Here is a 7,957-nt window from a genome sequence, read left to right on the forward strand (position 1 = left end):
TTTGTTAGACAGGGAAGAGGTCAAGGACAGCCATGGTATCTCATACCCAAGTAGACCTTTGCAGTTTGGTGGGAGACTCCCTCAAATTGAGAAGTTTATACCTAAGAAATCAGGAACTGAATCAGCACAATAGCAGCCCTCCTTCCTCCACAGTCGTCAGTTACAACCCCCGACTCTCCAGCAACCATATCAAAGGGACCCGAATTTTGCATTGATCTCAGCACCATTTACTCCTGTGTGGGAGTTTTCCAACATGGGAAAGTAGAGATCATTGCTAATGACCAAGGAAACAGGACTACCCCAAGCTATGTGGTCTTCTCCAAAAGAGAATACTTATTTGATAATGTGGAAAAGAATCAAGTTGCAATGAACCCCACCATCACAGTTTTTGATGCCAAATGTCTGATTGGTCAAATATTTGATCATACAGTTGTACAGTCAGACATGAAGCATTGGCATTTCATGGTGGTGAATGATGCAGGCAGGCCTAAGGTCTAACTGGAGTACAAAGGGAAGACCAAAAGTTTCTATCCAGAAGAAGTATCTTCTATGATCTTGACTAACATTAAAGAAATTGCAGAAGCTTACCTTGGGTAGACTGTCAAAAATGCTGTGGTCACAGTACCAGCCTATTTCAATGATTCCCAACATCAGGCCACCAAAGATGCTGGAACAATCACTAGTCAAAATCTTCTCAGAATCATCAATATGCCAGCTGCTGCTGCTATTGCTTATGGCTTGGACAAAAAGATTGGTGCCAAGAGAAATGTTTTGATCTTTGACCTTGGAGGTGGTACTTTTGATGTATCCATTCTTACCATTAAAGATGGTATCTTTGAGGTGAAGTCCACAGCTGGGGACACCCACTTGGGTGGGGAGGACTTCGACAACTACAGGGTCAAACATTTCATTGCCAAGTTCAAACTCAAGCACAAGAAGGACATCATTGAGAACAAGTGGGCTGTTCGACGTCTGCACACTGCTTGTGAATGTGAAAATGACACCCTCTCTTCCAGTACTGTTAAGGGTTAAAATTCTAGCTAGTCTGTCTAAAATATCTAATGAGTGGTCGCCAATAAATTATAAGCATTAGCAAGAGTTAGGTTTTTAAGCATTTATTAAGGAGAATAAGAATTTGGTAAAGAGAGAGAGAAAGGCCTAGATTCCTATCTATTAAAGGGAGAGCACATTTCTAGCTCCCTTCTCCGCCAGCGTCCTCAGGAAAAAGCCCCAGAGTCAGCGCCAGTCTCTTCCTTCCTCCTCCCACTAGTCCGCGTCACTTCCTCCCGCCAAAGAAAAGGCTCCTGGTCTTGCCCTCAAAGACCTTCGCTTCATGGGCAGAACTCTTCTACAGTAAGTATCCAGCAGGTGGCATCATTCCAATCGTTACAGTCCCCCCTGTTGTTCCTCAAGAAACAAAATGTTTCCTTGACGGAACAGTAAAAACAATATAATAACTATTGCTAACTAATAATATGTGAACAACAATATAGAAAAGGAAGAGAGGAAAGTTTTGTCCAGAGGGGCGATTTTTTGTCCTCATGAACCGACACTTTGACATTGGTCTTGCAAAGGGAGGGCCTCTGCAGAAAATACATATTACAGATGGTGTATATTATAACAGAAAAAGAAAAGAGAAAAAAAAAACAAAACAAAACTGTTCATTTAAAGTCTCTGAAAGTCTTTTCTCAGATGTCCTCTAGGTGTAGTCGTGGAATGGAAGTCTTTTCAGGGGTTGATGTGTGGATACTGGTAATCAGCCAGGAAAATTTCCTACAAAATTGAGCTTAACACAACTTTAAAATAGCTTTGTCAATAATCAAATCAAACAATGAAAGTTCTCAAAAACATGTCTAAGGGAATTCAGAATCTTAGTTGTTACACATGAAACATATAATAAAACAAAAATTGAAACATTCTTTAAAATTATAATATTACTATAGTCCCCCCCTTATGGAGGGTAATTGAGAAGACAATTGCTGCGATATTAATTATTAAAAATAATTTTTTATCTTTGTTTCATCACTTTTTGCATCATCTGCCTAATTATCCTCATGCCATTATGAGAAATTAAAAAATCTAATATAATTGGTAACAGGTGTCAAGGCCAAATTCAACACTGTTATTTATCATGACACCTGAGATAATTATGGGGGTTACCATAAAAGAACAGAGAAATGATGGGATATGAGCATTCCCACACTTGAGCAATATGTACTGCCCATACAGTATGCCAGGCTTAAAATAGGTGGATGGAATATACGTCCATGCCACCGAACATATTGGAGGAAACTGAGTCAGACTTAATCAGATGCATGGGATTGAGATGTCCATGGCATCAGGCATATAGGAGGGAGCATAGAAGCCAGGTGTAGAAGTGAGATGGGTGGGATCAATACTTCCAGCCATCTGTACAATATTGTGGGGAAAAAGGAATAAAATATTAAACCAAGAGAATCCAACCTCAACATTTGTCAAAAGCCGTTCCCTTGGCCATACCTTGACTTCATGTATATCTCCCCTCATGTGACAGTTCAGTGTCTGCTCTTGCATGTATTCCTCTTGTGATTGGATGGCATCTTGGCCAACTGGCATCTGATAACTCAGAATAAAGGCAATTAATGTCTTAAATGATAAGTTCCCATAATCCAAGTCTCATATGGATTTAAAAATTGAGGATAATAAATGATTGCAAAAAATGTGAATACATCTTGACTCAGAACACAATATATAATTATGCAACAATTTCAAATAATACCCCTTTTTTTAACTTAGTATACAATTACTTTTTTGAAAAATCTGAACATATTTAAATACAAGTTAAAGCACAACACAATCTCAAAGACAACTTTTACAAATGTTCCCCTCTTTTTTTTTTTTTGGAATATGCTTATCAAAAATAATACTTCTAGAATCAATTTACACTTGCCATGGCAAACAATTTGCTAGGGAAATGCTTTAAAGAGTTTGATCAAATAATCAGTTGAGAAAAAATAACAAAAACAAATAACTCAGAATATGGGAGCACAATACTCCTAGAATTAACATTGTATAATAAAATCAAAACCATCTTGCAATGTTTCAAAATTAGATAGACAAATGAATAGAAGAAAATACACATGGAACAATAAAATACAGTGAAATTCAAACTAAGGAAATCTAAATGAATATGAACTTAATATCAATAAGAGTATTATAAAATATAAACTTGATCACATGACTATAAAAAGCTTTTACAAATATTCTCCTTGTTTTAGAAACTAAGTATAAGACACAATCTCAAAAGCATTAAAATCTCTATGAAAATAAACCCATACCATTAATTTCAAAATGTATATGTAATAGCATAGAAATCCTATGTAACCTCTGAACTGATACTATTAATAATCTGAGTGAATTTAGAACACTTTTGATTCCGATATCTAAAATCCCCAATACTCATATCAATACCTTGCTGCTTACTTCTACATTTCTGTAAAATATATACCCTTCCATGGCAAAAGAAGCAGAGTCTTGAACTATGTTGATTGTCATTCTTATTCAGCTTAAGTTTTTCTTCTTTAACCCCTCTATATTGTCTGTCGGGCTTTTCACCATACAAATGCTTTATAAGATTCCTAATTAAAGACAAAAGCAGGTTAGCAAAATTATGAACAAAACGAGCATATCTGGAATTTAAAGAGTTTTCTAAGATTGTCTCAAAAGCACAGCCAGGCCGGGGAAGGGCTGAGCCTGAAGCTGCAAATGCAGGTAGAAAAAGTTGAGCATGCGCACCAGATCTCTGGACTTCCCAGGCAGGGGAAGCTATGGGCTTGGCCATAGGAGGAGTAGAGGGTGGGGTCTGGAGAGGAGGGGAGGGACCAGCACAATTTGAATCACACTTGATTTTGAACTCAGGTCTGGATTCCTCTTCCCCCACTTTGCCTCCAGGTGCTAGTGGATTAAAAGCTTCTAGAGGGTGGGTCATTGCCTCCAGGCATGCAAAATTAAAGCAACAATTAGTGTTAGAACTGGGAAAAGCTGCGGGAATCTCTTCAGGTTTCTCTGAAAAAGCATGGTTGGGAGAGGGAGAGATATTTCCTTGTGTGAGTAAGTTGCTGGCTCTTTTAACAAAAATAAAAAGAAAAATAGAAAATCCACAAAAACAAAGCATTAACATGATCTTATCTCCCATTTGTCTGGTTAAACAGACTAATATCAAAAATAGGGTAATTAGGGAGTTTAAAAGGTCCATTCGAAAAAATTTAAAGGGAAAACACCTGGCAATTCAGCAGTACTTAAGATTTAAAAGGTTAGGGTAGGGGAAATTTCTTACCCAACCAGAAGATCAGAAGACTGAGGTTTAGCTTTCCTCTTCGTGGTCAGCCATCTGTTAAGGGTTAAAATTCTAGCTAGTCTGTCTAAAATATCTAATGAGTGGTCGCCAATAAATTATAAGCTTTAGCAAGAGTTAGGTTTTTAAGCATTTATTAAGGAGAATAAGAATTTGGTAAAGAGAGAGAGAAAGGCCTAGATTCCTATCTATTAAAGGGAGAGCACATTTCTAGCTCCCTTCTCCGCCAGCGTCCTCAGGAAAAAGCCCCAGAGTCAGCGCCAGTCTCTTCCTTCCTCCTCCCACTAGTCCGCGTCACTTCCTCCCGCCAAAGAAAAGGCTCCTGGTCTTGCCCTCAAAGACCTTCGCTTCATGGGCAGAACTCTTCTACAGTAAGTATCCAGCAGGTGGCATCATTCCAATCGTTACAGTACTCAGGCCACAATTGAGATCGATTGCCTCTATGAAGGTATCAACTTCTATACCTCAATCACCTGAGCCCATTTCGAAGAGATGAACACTGATCTCTTCCGAGGCATGCTGGACCCCAGGGAGAAGATCCTAAGAGATGCCAAGCTAGATAAATCAGAGATTCATGACATCGTCCTGGTGGGTGTCCACTCAAATCCCCCAAATCCAGAAGCTTCTGCAAGACTTCTTCGATGGCAAGGAGCTGGACAAGAGTATCAACCCTGATGAGGCTATTGCCTATGGTGCAGCTGTCCAGGCTGCCATTTTGTCTGGAGATAAAACTGAGAATGTGCAGGACTTGCTGCTGTTGGATGTCACTCCTGTTTCCCTTGCAATTGAGAGTGCTGATGGAGTTATGACAGCTCTGATCAAACATAATACCACTATCTCCACCAAACAGACACAGACAGACCTTTAATACCTATTCCAACAACCAGCCTGATGTGCTTATTCAGGTTTATGAAGATGAGAGAGCAATGACGAAGGATATCAACCTGCTTGGCAAGTTTTAGCTCACAGGAATCCCCCAAGCACCCAGAGGTGTACCTCAGATTGAAGTAACATTTGACATTGATGCAAATGGCATCCTCAATGTTTCTGCTGTGGATAAGAGCACAGGCAAGGAGAACAAGATCACCATCACCAATGACAAAGGTTGTCTGAGCAAAGAAGACAGTGAGTCCAGGAGGCTAAGAAGTACAAAGGTGAGGATGAGAAGCAGAGGGACAAGGTTTCTTCTGAGAATTCTCTTGAATCTTATGGTTTCAATGTGAAGGCTACCACAGAAGATGAGGAACTGCAAGGCAAGATTGGTGATGAAGACAAAGAGAAGATCCTTGACAAATGTAATGAAATAATCAACTGGCTGGATTAGAACCAGACTGCTGAGAAGAAAGAATTTGAGCATTAGCAGGAAGAATTGGAGAAGGTCTGCAACTCCATCATTACTGAGTTGCACCAGAGTGCAGGTGGCATGCCAGGAGGCATACCTGGTGGGTTCCCAGGGGGTGGAGCAGCCCCATATGGAGGTGCCTCTTCTGGACCCATCATTGAAGAGGTTAACTAAACTCACCAGAAGAAAGAGCATTCCACAAAGCTTTCCAAAAATTGAAGGACTCAAATTTGTAGCCAAGGCCATGGCAGTTTAAAAGTTAACATTTAAGCTACTGCAAAAATCTGGGTATTTTGAATACTTGAATGTGTGCACAGGGAGAGAAGTGAACAACATTGCACTTTATCAGTAGTGGAAATGCAATTCTTGTCCTTGAGAATAAAATCTATTTAAAATTGGCACCATAAAAAAAAGGAAAGAAAGGAATTAGGAACTGATGGGAAGGAGGTAAGGCAGACTTTTAAAATTTAGGTCAGATAGAAGCTTGGGACAAAGATCCTTCTAACAAGCAGAAGTGTGTTCAAAGTCAGACTAAATCTAAGTGGACTCCAATTAGCTGGCTGGTTCTTCTATGCTCCAAAAAACCTTATCCCTTATGAACTAAGATTCTGGGAATTTACAGATTCTCTCCTTATGGATAGAAAGAAACTGAGGATCTATTTCCAAGTCTGATGATTCGACCTTTCTAAAAGATGAAACTTAGGGTCTGGTTTCTCAGCTAAAAGAACAACAACAGACACTACTGTTCCTCTTATCAATCAATAAGTGTGCATTCAGGGGCAGCTAGGGGTGCAATGGATAGAGCACCAGCCCTGGATTCAGGAGGACCTGAGTTCAAATCCGACCTCAGACACTTAACACTTACTAGCTGTGTGACTCTGGGCAAGTCACTTAACCCCAATTGCCTTACAAAACAACAACAACAACAACAACAAAAAGTGTGTATTCAGCTATGTATCTGGCACTGTGTTAGTAACTTGGAATACTTATGTACTCAAATGGATCTTTGATCTCATGAATATCAATATTCTTTCCAAGGAAGTAGCTCAAACCCCTTCCATGCCTGTCCATCCTGTATGACTGTTATCTACATCTTCCCATAAGTTCACCACAGTAGTTTCCAATCTACTGGAGGCCTTTTTTGATTTCTCCTGCAATTACAAGGGCACAAATGGAACACTCTATCTGCCTGTTATGTTATAATCTCTCTCTTTTTTCTTTTTTTCAATTTTTCTTTTCTTTTCATTTCTTTTCTTTTCTTCGGGGGTGGGGGGGGCGAGGTGGCAGGGCAATGAGGGTTAAGTGACTTGCTCCGGGTCACACAGCTAGTCAGTGTCAAGTGTCTGGGGTCACATTTGAACTCAGGTCCTCCTGAATCCAGGGCCAGTGCTTTATCCACTGCACCACCTAGTTGTCCTGCCACCCAGCTGTCCTTATGATAAAATCTCAAGGTATGAAAAACTCATCTTTTCCTATATTTGTTTTATTACATCTTTTACTCCTTATCTCTTTTGAATGTCCTCATTATTAATATAGTAGAGGTTGCTCATTCTTACCATTTGTCTCACCATTGCTCTCTTTGTTATCTTCAGTTTTAATTCTTCAGAGACTGCTTTATTCCATGTTATACTTATATGCAGGAACATTATAGAATATTCATATTAAAAAGATGTACCTTTGTTTCCAAGGGAAGCTTGGTATCATTAAAGAAGATTTGCAATTTACTAAAATTCTATAAGTTATCTATGTAAAAACATGTTTTAATATTGAACACAGGTGTTCTTCAAACATTCATTCTTTGATGCATGAATATTCAGGTCAAATTCTTTTGAATAGTTTCATTTCTCTTTAAGGATACTTTGCAGTGTCTTTGGGTCTGATGCAACCAACCTAATGTAATCCACATAGGCACATATGGAGAACCAGCCACAGAGAATTCCTCTTCAACTCTCACTCTATGCTTTTTTTTCTCCATCATAATGGTGATCAATTTTAATGAGCACACAGATCCCTGAATTATCCTACTCCTCATCTATACAATCATAACATCATGGAATAAGATTATTTGTGTTACCATTTTCAAGGTACCTTGACTGAGCTTGACATATGGATAGGAAGTACCTCATTGGAAATAAAAACATTAAAACATTGTTCCATACTTCTGAATCATTATTTTTAACATTCAACAAATGTTAATTAGAATTAGATCATATGGGGCAGCTAGGTGGCACAGTGGATAAAGCACCGGCCCTGTATTCAGGAGGACCTGAGTTTAAATCTGG

General features: G+C 39.1%; 1 pseudogene; it reads left to right on the forward strand.

Moving 5' to 3' along the window:
* Nucleotides 1-351: 351 nt before the first annotated feature.
* On the forward strand, nt 352-5,849 carry LOC122731113 (annotated as a pseudogene).
* Nucleotides 5,850-7,957: the final 2,108 nt, after the last annotated feature.

Source organism: Dromiciops gliroides, chromosome 6 (assembly GCF_019393635.1).
Source record: "Dromiciops gliroides isolate mDroGli1 chromosome 6, mDroGli1.pri, whole genome shotgun sequence".
NCBI lineage: Eukaryota > Metazoa > Chordata > Mammalia > Microbiotheria > Microbiotheriidae > Dromiciops > Dromiciops gliroides.